At 39.9% G+C, this 17,911-nt stretch overlaps 1 protein-coding gene across 2 annotated transcripts in view; it reads right to left on the reverse strand.

Annotated features, from left to right (window-relative positions):
- The window catches only part of LOC311072813 (NACHT, LRR and PYD domains-containing protein 3), a 31,164-nt gene extending 28,279 nt beyond the window's left edge, over positions 1–2,885 (reverse strand). Inside the window, exon 1 of one of the 2 annotated variants that reach the window (XM_084098095.1) lies at positions 2,622–2,885. The gene's annotated coding sequence lies outside the window, so the exon portion shown is untranslated. The remainder of the gene's footprint in view (positions 1–2,621) is intronic. The other variant, XM_084098096.1, reaches the window with a different exon arrangement.
- Between the last annotated feature and the right edge of the window lie 15,026 nt (positions 2,886–17,911).

Here is a 17,911-nt window from a genome sequence, read left to right on the forward strand (position 1 = left end):
TTCATCAAAAACCTTAATTTCTTTGCGACTGAAGAAAGAAAGACATGGACATCTTGGATGACATGGGGGTGAGTAAATTATCAGCAAAAGTTTTTTTGAAAGTGAACTTCTCCTTTAAAGTGACAGCAGCCGAATAAACCCGTGTTAAAGTGACAGCAGCCTAATAAACCCGTGTTAAAGTGACAGCAGCCTAATAAACCTGTGTTAAAGTGACAGCAGCCTAATAAACCTGTGTTAAAGTGACAGCAGCCGAATAAACCCGTGTTAAAGTGACAGCAGCCTAATAAACCAGTGTTAAAGTGACAGCAGCCTAATAAACCTGTGTTAAAGTGACAGCAGCCTAATAAACCTGTGTTAAAGTGACAGCAGCCGAATAAACCCGTGTTAAAGTGACAGCAGCCGAATAAACCCGTGTTAAAGTGACAGCAGCCTAATAAACCCGTGTTAAAGTGACAGCAGCCGAATAAACCCGTGTTAAAGTGACAGCAGCCTAATAAACCCGTGTTAAAGTGACAGCAGCCGAATAAACCTGTGTTTTTAAGGACGAAGAAAAATCACTCACTGCTTGTGATTGAATAACTTTTGTAACTTTAATAAGGATTAATCTATGATTCATGGCTGGTAAAAAATACTTATGGTCTGTAAATTTTCATCTATATTTCTGGGGGGGGGGGGGGGAGCTGCCGCTCCAGGAGTGCAGTAAAGTTAGTTTTAGGTTTGATATTCGCTCCAATTTATTTGATAAGAAATAGCTTTAAAACCGTGTCAGTGTCAGTGGATTATTTGTCAATGCATGCTCTCTCCTCATCTTCATCACTCTTTCTTTTTCTCTCAGTCTCCTCATCTTCATCACTCTTTCTTTTTCTCTCAGTCTCCTCATCTTCATCACTCTTTCTTTTTCTCTCAGTCTCCTCATCTTGCCTGTCTCTTCCTCTCCTAAAGCTGACCTTCGACTGATAGTCTTGTCATTTTCAGTGTCAGTGTGGAAAGTAAACATAGGGTCAACTGATATTTATATGTTTTATGAATCATTTTCTTAGACAAGCTAAGTAAGTTTATTACATTCATTCACAATGTATCAGCTTTCCATTAAGCCGCTGTTGTACTGGTAATAGGAGTGAGCAAGTAATTAATGCGTATAAACTCCATGAACACAGATATAAGATGCAACCAATGTCTTTTATTTATTGTGCTCTAATTAATTAACGTTGCTTCCAATTAGCTTCTTGTAGTGTCTCATGCTTTGTTGTTCAAAGTCCATACCTTGCATAATACAGCACACAAACATTGTCCATATTCCATATGTCCTTGAACATCACTCTTTATCAGTGAAGCATGGTTAAGCACCATTAAACTCAATCCAACACAATCTTATAAGCACGGTCAGCATGATATTCCGTAGTACATGGCTTAACACGGTCAAAAAACTGTGTGCTTCCCCACCACCAATACACCTGTTGTCTAATTACCCATGTGCTCCTAATATGCCAATATCAGAGCACCCCCAATGGACAAATATATAATTGCATTAAAATGGCTCCTACACACAATATACACGCATTCATTATTAATCTTATGCCTAATATGATAAAAAAATTTGGCTTTGTTAAGGTTTCTGGTCCTCTAACACTGACAGTTACTAAAATTATTACATACATGAATGTTGCGTAAATTATATAGGCCAATTTTCAATTCAGAAGCGTGAAATTAGTCAAAAGTTTATTAGTTTGCCTGATTCTTTTTGCTGGTGGTTTAACATTTCTATCTTAAAACTGCTGACAATTATGAAATGTTTAGTTTAGCTACTTAACATCTTATCCCGCACTTTATGACCATTATCAAATTATCAAATTAATATCGTAGAGTTAATACTATATAAGGCAATTATTTCACAACCTTTATTATATAGGCTACACCTCGAAAAAGATATAGACCAGACCTCGGTGACCTCATAGCTACAGCCATGATCTCACCTGTAGTAAAAACGATGAATTACAGTATTTGTTTATATAAAAATAATTGTGTACTGTAAATAAATGAAGGGAGGTAATAGGCACAATTTCACCTGTAGTAAGTCTTACCAATAGGAATCTTCTACAAGCTTTGGAATTTGAACATGTTTGTTTTTAAATAAAACTGATTATAAGTTTACCGCAGTTGGTGGAACTGACAGACATGCGCAGTCAAAGCATTCTCAGGTTTAAATAGATATAACGCGCGTAGGCGATTTTGAATGAATATTTCATGTCGATATACAAATAATGCTACATACTGTTAAAACTAATCCTGCTAACTTATTGAAATCTTTGTAAGACTGCCGGTGTTGTGCCGAATTTCGACTCCCTGCCAAATTATTACCCCCCTCGTTGAAGTCAGTACCTGATTGCCTAATCCTAACCCCTCCCCTAATCCTAACCCCTCCCCCACAACTAATCTAAACCCACCAATACTAGGGGGGTAATAATTTGGCGGGGGTAGAAATTCGGCACGACACCTGCAAGGGAAAACGAAAGTCCGGCGAATGTCGAACATAAAACTAGCTCAACCATAATTAATATTTGAGTTGTTTTTAAATCGAGATTAAATTACCTTAAATATGGAGTGATGCTCGAGATACTTACTTGGTTTTGGTGTAATTTGTTTACATTCCCTCCATTTTCCTCACAGACTCACATTCTGCGATCCTGATGCATTTCACTTTCATTCTGGAACTGGCGAATCCGTGACGTCACGGCGGTCGCAAAAGTGCTGATCGATCATATCGATCGCAATCGCCTTCTGAAACTAAAATGACAAACGGGACACCTTACGGTGGACTTAACGGGCACGCGCACGCGGCAGCCATTGTGAGTCCACAAGACCGAAAGTAAGTGCGTATGAAGTGTGCCGGTGGGACAGGGAGAACAGACATGTAACAACATGTGAGCAAAAAGAAAAAAAAGAAACAGTAGCTTCCAGTGGTGAAATAATCTTTTAGAGAAATAAAAACAAACACGTCACTCTTTCCTTTTTTTTCTTCTTTTTTTTACTTTATAAAGCACAATTTAATACAACAGCAGTTGCCCAAAGTGTTGTACTAAGATAGATAGAAATAAATAAAGAAGAAATAACACAAGGTCAATGTAAGCACAGAACTCAGTGAAGAACAACAGAACCCGGTAGAATTAAAAGCCTGAGATAACAGATGAGTTTTTTAAGCGAGTTAAAACTAGATATAGTTGGACTATTGTATATTTTTTTCTTTGTAAAATATTGTCTTTTGTTATATTCAGTTTATGTACATTGTTCCGTACGTTTTGTACGCAGCTAAGATGAAAATGCAACAAATGACAAATGTACAAATAATAATACAATACATATATTATATAAATTTTGAATGGTCATCAGTGGAGAAAGATCGGGTTTCAGAAGAGAATTCCATCTAGTTTAAAGGTTTGTGCTGATTTTGGGTTAGAACTTATTTTTTATCTTTACATGATTGTTGAAGCTTGTAATATAATCTTATCTCCATAACCTTTATTACTTTACATTAACCAGCATTAAATGTCTTACAAGATTCTGAGCCAACAGCATTACAAGTTATAAAATTAAGTTTCAAGTTCACAAATAGGCCTACAGAAAAACATGCTTTGATGAATCACTCACAGTAAAACCAGGAACACAGAGTCAGTTCCAGTGTTGGGAGCAAGGGCGTAGATTTGGTTTGAACATTGGGGGGGTTGAAGTTTGGGTATGCCTCCTGATATTGTGATCATGGTATAAATATTGGGGGGGTTGTAATGCATAGAATTAAATATTGGGGGGGTTATCTCCCCCCCATCCCCCCCACAAACTACGCCCCTGGTTGGGAGTAACGTGTTACAAAAGTAATGCATTACAGGAACATATTACTTTTTGCTGTAACGCAGTAGTGTAAGGCATTACTAATCAATTTTCAGTAATATTTTACTCGGTACATGTTCGGTAACGCTTGCGTTACAACACACTTTTAGCCCAAAATGTAATTGTTCAAAAAAAAAAAAAAAAAAAAAAAACGGATTTTTTGTGTCACGCATGCATGTATATTTCCCTCATAATAAATATAAAACGCATGTGTAGAATGATATTTTTCTAATGTCTAAACTCCTTTATTAAGGGAGTAGCCTATGGATATATAAACAGACGTTTCAATATATTGGTATTAAATGCATTTTCTGAGAATTTATATTTCATGTTTTAACTGCAAATGTCACGTCCATGATGCTGGAATTGCCCAATTTTAAAGAATTTATCCTCAACTGGTTTTGTGGTGTAGGTCTACGTATTTTATAATGTTAATTTCAAATAATACTAATAGTAGTTTAAAGATGTGGTAGCATTAGATCTGGACGGGAATGATAACTCTGGGAGTTGGAAGGGGTGTGTCGCGATTCTGCCTTATCACACCGTGACAGGTTCGTGGATCTGAGTGTCGCGGTTTCGGTTTCATATCGCATATCGTTACAGCCCTAGTCATTTTAGAATGTTAAGTTCTACTTCTGTAGTTATTTTGGTGAAAGTAACTCAAAAGTAATACAGGAGTAATGTAACGCATTACAATTCTGAGACAGTAATATTGTAAGGTAAAGAATTACTTTTAAATAACAGTAACAAGTAATGTATAATGTATTACAGTTTGGAAGTAACTTGCACAACACTGGTCAGTTCTGATCTCGAGCTGTCAGTCACAGGTTGCTATGGTGATGACCTCTACAGTCACAGGTTGCTATGGTGATGACCTCTACAGTCACATGTTACTATGGTGATGATCTCTAGTCACATGTTGCTATGGTGATGATCTCTAGTCACAGGTTGCTGTGAGGATGACCTCTACAGTCACAGGTAGCTATGGCAATGACCTCTACAGTGTCACAGGTTGCTATGGCGATGACCTCTACAGTCACAGGTTGCTATGGTGATGACCTCTACAGTGTCACAGGTTGCTATGGCGATGACCTCTACAGTCACGGGTTGCTATGGTGATGACCTCTACAGTGTCACAGGTTGCTATGGCGATGACCTATACAGTCACGGGTTGCTATGGTGATGACCTCTACAGTGTCACAGATTGCTATGGTGATGACCTCTACAGTCACAGGCTGCTATGGCGATGACCTCTACAGTCACAGGTTGCTATGGCGATGACCTCTACAGTGTCACAGGTTGCTATGGTGATGACCTCTACAGTGTCACAGGTTGCTATGGCGATGACCTCTACAGTCACAGGTGGGGTCACACATCTCCTCTTTGACCTTTAGCAGATGTCGATATCTCTCCTTCCGTTCGTCATCCACTCTTGGAAACTCTCCCGTCATCTGATCGTTTCCCTCCGGCTTAAACTTTAGCGGCGTGCTGGACTTCCGCGACTTCTTTTGAGGCGCCATGTAAATCAAAACACCGCGGCCATTCTGATTGGCTGCACGGTTGCCTGTAGCTCCTCCTCCTCCTGAGATTTTGTGAGCTTCACAGACGCCTGGACGATGGTTGGTCGAGACCGTGTTGGTGGTTGCCATGGAAACAGGTGTGCGTCCACGGGTCACGTGATCTAGCGCGGTGTGCACTCGCGTGTCTGTGGTTGCCATGGAAACAGGCGTGCGTCCACGGGTCACGTGATCGAGCGTGGCGTGTAGTAGCGTGTCGGTGGTTACAATGGAAACGGGTGTGCGTCCACGGGTCACGTGATCGAGCGCGGCGTGCAGTCGCGTGTTGGTGGTTGCCATGGAAACAGGTCTGAATCTGCGGGTCACGTGCTCTAGCGCAGCGTGCAGGCGTGGGTTGGGGTTAGCGCTGTGCCGGTTGCGGCTGCGCAGTGAGCTGAACATCATGTTGCAGCCGGAGATCGTACAGCGGTGTTTGATCTTCAGATGCACTGCGTTGAAGTGGATCTTCAGCGTTCCTTTATCGTAGAACGTCTTAGCGCAGGCGTCGCAGCTCACGCGGCCTTTCCCCGCGGACGACCCGTGCCGGCGCTCGCGTGTTCCCGAGGGATCATGGAGACGCGGTTCGGCGTGTTTCCGCGTGTTTATCTCTGTGTTACTCGTCTCGGACAGGTTCTGTTTGCTCAGTGTTTGCGGGACTGGATGAGGATCCGCTGGGAAGAGCGACGCACTGATGAAGGGAAAGGGCTGAGGGAACACTGGGTTCTGCGAGTGTTCTCGTTCCTCGGAGGGACTAGGACCTGTTCCCGGACGGATCTCCTCAAACATGAGCTCCACGATGGGTTTCGTTTCCCCAAAACGCAGAAACTGCTGCAGGGTCGCGACCTCGTCCTCCGGGCTCATGGTGACCCAGCGGTCCAGAACCTTCCCCATGCAGTCCTGAGGGAGAGTGCAGATCCTCCTTCAGTTACTCACACTCATATGGACAATTCTGTTCAATAACTGCATCAAAGTTCATCAATTATGATACAAATAAATACAAATTCAATTATATTCATTGTTATTCAATGTGTGTGTGTGTGTGAGTGTGTGTGTGTGTGTGTGTGTGTGTGTGTGAGTGAGTATGTGAGTGAGTGAGAGTGAGTGTGTGAGTGAGTGTTTGTGTGTGTGTGTGTGTGTGTGAGTGTGAGTGAGTGAGTGAGTGAGTGAGTGAGTGAGTGTGTGTGTGAGTGAGTGAGTGTGTGTGTGTGTGTGCGTGAGTGAGTATGTGAGTGAGTGAGAGTGATTGTGTGAGTGAGTGTTTGTGTGTGTGTGTGAGTGAGTGAGTGAGTGTGTGAGTGAGTGAGTGTGTGAGTGAGTGTGTGTGTGAGTGAGTGTGTGAGTGAGTGAGTGAGTGTGTGTGTGTGAGAGTGTGTGTGTGTGTGAGTGAGTGAGTGAGTGAGTGAGTGTGTGTGTGTGTGTGTGTGTGTGTGAGTGAGTGAGTGTGTGTGTGTGTGTGTGTGAGTGAGTTTGTGAGTGTGTGAGTGAGTGAGTGTGTGTGTGAGTGAGTGAGTTTGTGTGTGTGTGTGTGTGTGTGTGAGAGTGAGTGAGTGTGTAAGTGAGTGTGTGTGTGTGTGAGTGAGTGAGTGAGTGAGTGAGTGTGAGTGAATGTGTGAGTGAGTTTGTGAGTGAGTGAGTGTGTGTGAGTGAGTGAGTGAGTGAGTGTGTGTGAGTGAGTGAGTGAGTGAGTGTGTGAGTGAGTGAGTGAGTGAGTGTGTGTGTGTGTGAGTGAGTGAGTGAGTGTGTGTGTGTGTGTGTGTGTGTGTGAGAGAGAGTGATTGAGTGAGTGAGTGTGTGTGTGTGTCTGAGAGTGAGTGAGTGAGTGAGTGAGTGTGTGTGTGTGTGTGTGTGAGAGTGAGTGAGTGTGTGAGTGAGCGAGTGAGTGAGTGAGTGAGCGAGTGAGTGAGCGAGCGAGCGAGCGAGTGAGTGAGTGAGTGTGTGAGTGAGTGTGTGTGTGTGTGTGTGTGTGTTCACCTGCAGCATGTATCCTCTCACGTAGTCGCGCAGCGTCCAGCCCAGAGTGTGTATGATGTTGAGCACCTGTGTGTGTGTGAGGACGCTGAACAGCCGATCCAGCAGGATCTTCATCCGGACCGGGAGTGCCTGAGTCCCGAACAGAATCAGACTCCCGATGTCAAACACACCGTTACTCTGGACGATCTCCACCTGCCCCGAACACACCAGCGCTGGACACAGCTTCCCAACCGCTGCACACACACACACACGCACACACACACACGCACACACACACACATTAACCAATCACTTCTGATGGGAATCAAGTTTTATAAAACATCACAAATCAAACGTGTGTTTCGTACCGTGGGCGACCCAGCCGTGATCACAGCGATCACATGACCGGATATGATGTCGTCCCGGCAGAAAACACTCACAGAGACAGTCTGAGTGTGTGCAGCCGGTCGCCTGCGGGAACACGACACGCAACGACAACATTACATCACAATTTATTATGGAATATTGCAGTGTGATTTAAAGGTGCACATCATCATTATTGTGTTGAATCAGAATAAGTTCCTCTTGCAGCATCTCTTCTCTTCTCTGATGATGTGGGCGGGGCTATAACCTGTCACTCACATGAGATCAGCCAATAGCAAACCACAACCATCCAATCAACACCCCACGGACACAATCAAGCCCCGCCCACATCTGTTCTTGTTCCAGAAGCGCTTCACTCGGATAAACGACACAATAGAGGAGAGAAGACAAGCGTTTCATGCCGACTTTAAAGTAGGTTTAAAATCTTAAAGAAATGAAAGTAAAAAACTAAAGTTCAAAATATATCTAAAGATTTCTTCAGTAGTTAAGTCTAAAATATAACAAAAAGGTAAATAAACCAGACAGATCTAGAGACAAAAAAAAGAGTTCAAAATCAAAATCTGAACAAGTTTCAGGAAAATTACAATTTGTAATTTTATTTAAAATTTTAATTTTTTTTTTTTTTTCTTTAATACATTCTTTTTTACTTGAAATGTTTATATAATACTTCCGGAGTGTGTTCACAGTTAATAATGAGCAATGATGATTATAATTCAACTGAAATGATCAAAGTTATAGTTTCACACTGAAGTGTATTTCACTGCAGTTTAAAGTGAATCTGTACCTCCTTCATCTTCACAGACGCGATCCGTTCCTCACGCTTCAGGAGAGACTCGTCACTGTCCGCCTGACACACACACACACGCACACACACACACACACACAAACACACTCAACAATCAATACTAATGATCAAAACATCAAGACAAACTTACACTTGTGCTCTCCAAGAAATGAGTGTGAAAGTGAGTGAAATGACAATAAACTAAACTTAATTTTTACTATTTAAAATATTTTTTTTTTCCTTAGTTTTAATAGTTAAAATTGTGCTATTTGTGAATAATGTTCTACTGTAATCAGTATATTTACATGTATTCATTTAGCTTATGTCCAAAATCATCTTAAACCTCATTTAATAAACAGAACATATTTCTCAAAAGATATATTAGTTTTGAGTCCGTATGCGATACCTCCTGGTGGAGTGTGTGTGTCCACGTCCCCATGTCTTCAGACTCCTACGGGATCGGGATCGGGATCAGGATCCGGTTCCGTCCGCTGAAGTTCTGATCAGATCATCAGTGAATATTATATCACTATCACTCCAAAACTGCAACACTCCTCCCACTCTTAATGAGAACAGTAGAGCGGCTCGTCTGATTGGAGGAGAGCGTTCCTTTGTCCTGGAGAGAGAGAGAGAGAGAGAGAGACAGAGAGAGAGAGAGAGAGAGAGTGTGTGAGAGAGAGAGAGTGTGTGTGTGTGTGTGTGTGAGAGAGAGAGTGTGTGTGTGTGTGAGAGAGAGAGAGAGAGAGAGAGAGACAGAGAGAGAGTGTGTGTGTGTGTGAGAGAGAGAGAGAGAGAGAGAGAGAGAGAGAGCGAGAGTTAGTAAAACACACACTTAGAAGAAAGGAAAAGCGCTCTGGGCAGAAACTGCTCATATTTCAGATTTGCTGATCAGCATTTTAACATACTTTAACTTTACAGACACTCTTTCTCTTCAGTCGTGGAGAGATGAAATGTTCTGAAAACGTTTCCTGGAGGAAATCTGTGTTTTTAAGAGTGTTCTGTAGTTTTGTGTTGAAGTTCAGGTTTTAGACTTTGCAAAATAAATGCAAATATATTCAAGAAAACAAAGCAAATCACAATGCAGTCTGATAAATCTCAAGCATAATGTGAGATTTTAAAAGTGTTATGAAATCTCGTTTAAAATATGAAGTTTCTGCATTAATTAACAATGACCGGCTTATTCTTACAGCATTTATTATTAACCTTTATTGTGTTAATGTGAACATACACATTTTCATCATATAAATGTATTAGTATATGTTGAGATTAATATTAACTTAATATTTCAGTTTTGAGCTGAATTAAAGACGATAACTGAAAAGTTTTAATAATCATTCAAACTTTAAGAAAACAGCAAAATCACATCACAACTAGAACAATAATGACTTCAACTGTTCAGACGAGATTTTTCCAATGAAAACATTTTTAAGATTAAGATTTTGATGTGAATAATTGTGTATTTTGTGAAATATAGTGAAAATGTAGATTTTTTTTCATTGTTAATTTGTGCAACGCTTTTGGAGAAATGTGTAACGATCTAGATTTTGTAATTAATCTCTTTCAAGATTTCTACACGAGTGTTTTAAATGGAACTGTGTGAAAATACGGTAAAACACAGGAAATCTCTGAAACACAAGAACGCACTTGATTTCACTATTGGAAAAGTAAAAACTAATCTGAGAGAGGCCTTTTCTGTTTTTAGTTTTTATATATATATTTGATTTTTGTAAAAAGAATTATACTTCAGTGATTTAATATATGCCTTGTATAGTTGTAAAGAAACCAAACAAATATGTAACAATATACACACAGAGGAACGATATCACAATTTCTTTGACAAACACCAAGATAATCAGAAAAAGACACACACAAACACACACATATATAGATTATATTATATGTAGTAATAATATATATATAATAATATATATATGTATTTTTCAGATTATCTTGTCAAAGAAAATGTGATATCGTTCCTCTGTGTGTTTATTGTTATATATAAATATATATAACACACACACACACACACACACATATATATATATATATATATATATATATACACACACACACACACACACACACATAAAGCATATCTACATACATATGTTTATAATTAGTTTATTTGCATGCCATGTGGCCATTAACCATGACCAGAAAACAGGGAAGATATGAATGTGTTATTAGACTAGATGTACCGCATGGTGGTACAAAATATGACCGCCGCTCAGGCCTGCACTGGCTTTCCACAAAAAGAAATGACGTGGAGCAATTTGGCTGTATTGCGTGTTTATGTATATACCTAAAAAAAGTAGTAGTATGTGCATGTCTGTCTGTGTGTGTGTGTATGTGTGTGTGTTTGTGTATGTGTGTGTCTGTGCGTGTATGTATGCGTGCGTACATGTGTGTGCACGTGTGTGTTTGTGTGTGTGTCTGTGCATGTGGATTTGTATGTGTGTGTGTATGGGTGTGTGTCTGTGCGTGTGGATGTCAGTGTGTGTGCATGCTTGCGTTTGTTTGTATTCCTGCATGTGTGTGTGTGACAGTTAGGGTTGCCAACTTCAGAAAAGGAAAATGCGGGACAATCGTGGTTATTTATAGGAAAATGAGGGACACTCAAAATATTTGTACTGTATCACACAGTGTACGTCATTTCAGTGTCTGCAGTTAAGTTTGTGTTTAAAAGGTTATCAGACATAAACACATTTGTATTGCTTAACCTATTTATGTATTTAATTCTAAAAATAATTTTAATGTCATACATGAAAAAAGTCACATTACAAACAAACCATAGTTCAAAATAACAGCATTTATCTAAAATAGAAAGCTTTTTTAACATTATACACTAGGCTTAAATCAAATCAAATCAAGTATATTTGTATAGCGCTTTTCACAATACAGATTGTATCAAAGCAGCTTCACAGTATTAAAATAAAATAATACAACAAAGTTTGTTTCTAGTGGAATTTATTGATTGATAGAATAAAATTAAATATCCCCAAAATATCCCCAACTGAGCAAGCCAAAGGCAACAGTGGCAAGGAACCGAAAAACTCCATCAAGTGACCTAATGGTGTCCTAAAACTCCATCAGGTGACCTAATGGAGAAAAAAAAAACCTTGGGAGAACCCAGGCTCAGTCGGGGCCAGTTCTCCTCTGGCATTTATGAACTAGAGGCCGGATTGTAGTTTGAAACTGTGAGATTAACAATATTATATGAATGCCTGGCTGAAAAGATGCGTCTTTAATCTAGTTTTAAACTGGGAGAGCGAGTCCGAGCAACGAACAGTATCAGGAAGGCTATTCCAGAGTTTTGGAGCTAAATGTGAAAATGCTCTCCCTCCTTTGGTGGATCTGGATATCCTAGGTATGACCAAAAGCCTCGAATTTATTGATCTTAAAGAGCGCGATGGATTATAGGGTGATAGAAGATCCGTTAAATAGACTGGAGCTAAGCCGTTTAGGGCTTTATAAGTCAGTAGCAATACCTTATAATTAATACGGAACTTTATAGGTAGCCAATGTAGTGATGATAAAATCGGTGTTATATGATCATATTTTCTTGATCTAGTAAGAACTCTAGCGGCTGCATTTTGGACTAACTGTAGCTTGTTTATTGAGGATGCAGGACAACCGGCTAATAAAGCATTACAGTAATCTAGTCTCGAGGTCATGAATGCATGAACTAACTTTTCTGCATCAGAAACTGATAGCATATTACGTAGCTTAGCAATGTTTCTAAGGTGGAAAAAGGCTGTTTTTGTAACATATGAAATATGATTTTCAAAAGACAGGTTACAATCGAGTATAACACCCAGGTCTTTTACTGTAGAGGATAAAGTAACAGGACATCCTACGATGTCAAAGTTGTATTGTGAGAGGTTCTGTGGGCAGTTTTTTGAACCGATAAGTATTACCTCTGTCTTGTCTGGATCTGCTTACAGTTCAAAAGTTTGGGGTTAGTAAGATTATTTTTTGGGAAAAAAAATAAAGAAAGTAATTGCCTACTTTTATTCAGCAAGGATGCATTACATTAATCAAAAGTGACAGTTAAGATAATGTTACAAAAGCTTTCTATGTACTTTCTAAAAGCTTTAAATCATTAATAATAATCAGAAATGTTTTTTGAGCATATTATTCCCTCAGGTAGATTACATGTTTTCTTGCGTGGCTGGATGTTAGACTCATGAACAATAATCACGTTGTTTGCATTCACCAAAATTGATTAGCCGTGAAATTCGTTAGCGCGAGACGAGTCCAGCTTGAAGCGGAAGCGACCAGACGGCAGAGGATGTTCGCAAATCAAACAATGATTTGTCTCAAAACAGTGATTAAAAAAAGCTGTGATTGGATGATGACAGGTGTCGGTGATCATTCTCAAGTGTCGTGGTCAGCACTGCTGCTGTTGCTGTTGTATCAGTCAGTGGTTTATCAGCTTGTCAAAAAACGGGACACGGGAGGTCACGCAAGGGACAAATAAATTAGGCCCAAAATGCGGGACGTCCCGCCTAATTCGGGACAGTTGGCAACCTTAGTGACAGTATCATCCTAAACCAGCAACCCTTCGCTCAACACCACCATCTACAGGCCGATGAGTGTACAGTCACTAAATGTGCACATAAATGAATTTATTTTATACCCCCCCATGGATGAAATTCTACGAAACTTAGCATACCCCCAGAGGATGTCAAGTTAATCATACACATGAAATATGGTGCAGTTCTGAACATCTCAACTGAAGATGGGGCGATTAAAGCAGAATAATATTGCATTTTCATTTTTTATGGGAAGGGGCGCAAATCACAAATGAGTGATTATGGGCTAGGTTGATGTGGGCCCTTAAGACCAACATACCATAAAAATTTCTTCATCCTCGGTGCCACGGTTCAGGTAGTTATTTAGGAAAAACTGCATTTTTGGGGTTTGGGGGGGCCCAGCGCGGGGGGGGGGGTGGCCCCCGGGGACCAAACGAAATTTTTCCGTAAAAGTCTAGTGGGGCTACATGCCCACCAAATTTCATGTTCCCCGGTGTTTCGGTGTCCCTGGTATCGTTGACGAAAAATTCAGTAGATGACAAAAAAAAAACAAAAAAAAAAACTTTGACAATCCCTATATGACCGCTTTCGCTAGCTACGCTAGAGGCGGTCATAATTACTGAGATATTACCTTAAAATCACGGGGAAATATTTTCAGTCCACAAATCCCCGGTTTATGTGACTGAGGTGTAGTAATAATGTGTTTTAGCAGAAATTACCATGGTAGATTTTTTCTTTTGTTTCCGTATGACACTCCAAATCATTTTCCATCTGCGGGTAAAGAGTAAAAAATCTGCTTTGTTTAACATTCCCAATAAGTAATCAACAAAAAACATTTAAAACATTGAACAAGAAACGTTCTCAGAACTTTATCTAACGTTCTGTCAATGTTCTCTCAAAGTTATAAACAAACGTTCTTCCAGTAACGTTAATAGAACGTTCGTTCAATGTTATTTTTAATAATGTTCTCAAAACATTATATATTGGCTACTTCATTCATGGAATGTTTGTTCCTGAAATGTTTCAATTGAACTCTCGTCTAACGTTTATTTTTAAATGTAACTACTTGTTTCAGTTTTTCTAAAAGTAACGTTCCCATGTTTGAAGAATGGAATGTTCTTAAAAAATTCGCTATAAAACATTCTAAGAACATGTTTTTGTAAAGCTGATCTAGTTCCTGAGCGAATCCTGCAACTGATCAAAACAAACAGCGAAACTGTTCCAGGATCAGAATATTCAGTCCGGAGGGACGAACCTGCGGCATCAAACCCCGGAACGGCACGCAAACCAGGCCTTGGCAGCAGAGCCCGATCCAACACCTAGAAACACGAGGATGAATGTTTAATCGCGGAGACGGTGTGTGTGTGTGTGTGTGTGTGTGTGAGAGCGAGCGAGCGAGCTGTAATGAACCTGAAGGGACCGTCGATGTGAATTAATGAAGGGTGTTGTGTTTAAGGAACTGGGGACCGCATCAAAGGGGCTCTCGTGGAGACTTCTCTACCTGCTATCCGCGGCCAATCACACACACACACACACACACCCATGAGGAGGACAGGAGGAGGAGGAAAGCCTACTTTAGTCCTCTTTCCCTCTGATGCCACTTTCTGCTGTCCCACATTGAGACGAGAACTCCTCTCTTTGTGCTCGATCCAACTTGGCACATCGGCGATATAAAGGGGGACAAACACACACACACACACACACACACTCGAGAAACAGACAGAAACTCACCGCAGAACTGATCTTTGTCATAATTAAAACTCAAATCACTTTCAGAAGTTCCCTGCATGATGGGAGGAAAAACATTCCGGTCATTCGAGCTCCTGACTGGACTTTCTGAAGTATCCCGATGTTTTCCCGATGTGTGTTTTAGGATCCAGAAGCTGAACATTATGGAAGCTTGTTTCCGCCGAAGAATAAAACTTTTAAAAAGATATTTGCGACTTTTTATCTCACAATTGCGAGTTTACATCTAACAATTCTGACTTTCTCTGAATTGCGGGATATGAAGTCAGGATTGCCTGAGGTAAAGTCTTTATCAGGCAATTCTGATTTATATCACGCAGTTTTGATTTTATAACGCAATTGTGAGGGGGAAAAAGTCAGAATTGTGTGATTAAGTCAAAAACGCAAAAAGTGCACCAGTGCCCGAGAGAACGCTCCGGACTCCTCCTGTGGCGGCACTAGACCGTTCGTTCAGCGTTATCATACAATAACGTTGCATTATTTATACAACGTTTCTTCCAGTATGTTTCATTAGGATGTTCGTCTAATGTTTATTTATTTAAATGTCTCTACTTCCCAACAAACACATTTACGTTGTGGCAACGTCTCTGGCACGTTGCATTTCTGCTATGGCAACGTCGCTGTCTACGTGCTCGCAACATTGTAGCAACGTAGAATTGTAAGACGTGACAGGGCTGTAGCAACGTTGTTGCGCGACATTCAGCAACTGAGAGACGACGTTCTGACAATATTTTTATATGGGGCATTTTGTTAGATAATTATATACTTTTTTATCGTTTATATTGTTTATCTATATTATTATTTAATGGGGCTATCAACACCTGCAAGTGTAGCCTACACTTTGAAGAGTAAAAATGACAGAAGGTTTCGTTAATTCAACTTTATTAAAACTGCATATAATCAAATTGCACTTCCAAAAGTCATACATTTGTGAAAAAAGAAAAAAAAAAAGAAAAACGAATATACAAATTTATTTTAAGTATAATAAATAAAACATAAAAACCAAAGGCAGATCAGAACATTTAATGAACAAAACCGGGTCTGAATGGCAGACAGTAGCCGAAAGCTGGTGTCACCGGGAAACATCCACAAATCCAGAGGAACAAAGAAACGAATGATACTAAATAGCGGAAAGATCAAACGAAAAACTAAACAGTGCGAGCGATGCAACATTAATCAAATTAGAAATTAAAGTTGTAGGTTGTGTTTGATAGGTAGGCTAAACGCAATACTCACGTATCCTTGCTCGATGATGAACGAGAACACAATGAGCCCAACAGGTGGTTGGAATTTAAAGTGCTGATTTTCGCGCTTCAGGGCAGTGACGAGTACATTATGTAGTCCAGTGGTTGTCCAGACACCATATGCACAACCTTAAGCAATGGCCCTGAACGGTGGTTCAATGTCAACATTGTGACAACGCTGTAACAACCTTCACCACACAACGTAGTTATAGCAACCTTTTGGCCATGTTGTTAAAACGTTGTTAGAAGGTTGGCTACGTTGCGCCAACGTTCTGTGTTTGCTGGGTTGTTTGAGATGGTCAGAGAACATTCAAAAGTAACGTTCCCATAATTTTTGAATGATACAATTTTCTTTTAGCATGACCACGTTTTCCAAAACATTTTTAAATTGACATTTTGAGCATGACGTTTAGAAATAACGTTTTTATAACTTTATGGGAACATTAGCAAAACGTTCTTAAACCATATTGTTGTTAGCCGGGCAAATCCTCAAACATGCTGACTGCCACTTTTACTGTGTGACCAACATCACGACTGAAGGTTTAGAGGGGAAAAGCGTCTTTCTCCTCAAAGTAACATGTTTTAATAATGATTTAAGCTTGAACATCTTTTGGTCTTTCAACGTGGAGCAACAAAAGCAGCCGCATCATCATCATCATCATCATCATCATCATTAGCTGGAGTTAATCAGCCTGTAGTGAATGTAAACGCTCATGTATTCATAACGAAGCGACTTTAAGCAGTGAAATGTGTCGTTACAGCAGAAACGGCTGACAGAGAGTGTGTGTGTGTGTGTGTGAAACTGCTTTACGAGAGATTAACTTTTTTGTTAGTTTGTTCGGCCACATGATCCTCTTACAGACACTGTGACCAGAAGAGACACTTGCAGTATTTTACACACACACACACACACACACACACACACACACACACAACAGAACATCACTTAGAAATAGAATCTGAATATAGAAATTTTATAAATGTCTTTAGTGTCACTTCTGCTCTATTTAAAGCGTCCTCAGTAAATCACTAACATGTCAGTTTCTCACATAAAACTATCCAATAACTTGTAATATCGTCACATGAACTTATTATGATACTTTGAGTCGTGTTTGGTATGAATTATGCAAGAGCCTCTGTGTGTTTAGTGTGAGTGACAGTGCAGATCTCCTCCAGAGACTGAAGCCGCTGCACATCATCTGATCAGAACTCAGAAACTCCTGCTTCAGCGAAACAGTTTCAGCGCCTGCAGTCGGACCTTCAGTCACAGAACCTGATCACACACACACACACACACACACACACACACACACACACACACACAGTCTCCCCTCATCTCTGGACGGCGCCTGGAAAGAGGATTTCCTCAGAGGACAGGAGGATTAAACACACACACACACACACACACAGATAAACTCAGTGTCACTGGGACTTATTCACAGAATCAGTGTCAAATAACCGACAAACCAAAGAAACAGCTTGAGATTTACTGCTTTTGAGAAAAAATGATGTGTGTTTGTATGTGTGTGTGTGTGTATGAATGTGAGTGTGTGTGTGCGTGTGTCATACATTTATTTTATATTTTTATTTTTACTTTTATCAAGGACGCATTAAACTGATTAAAAGTGACAGTAAAGACATTTATAATATTCAAAAAGATTCTATTTCAAATAAATGTTGTTCTTTTGAACTTTCTATTCGTCAAAGAATCCTGAAAAATAAAATGTATCAGTTTCTGATAATAATCATAAATGTTTCTTGATCATCAAATCATCATATTAGAGTGATTTCTGAAGGATCATGTGACACTGAAGACTGGAGTAATGATGC

The sequence above is a fragment of the Abramis brama genome (genome assembly GCF_963993115.1).
Source record: "Abramis brama genome assembly, chromosome: 22".
NCBI classification, from domain to species: domain Eukaryota; kingdom Metazoa; phylum Chordata; class Actinopteri; order Cypriniformes; family Leuciscidae; genus Abramis; species Abramis brama.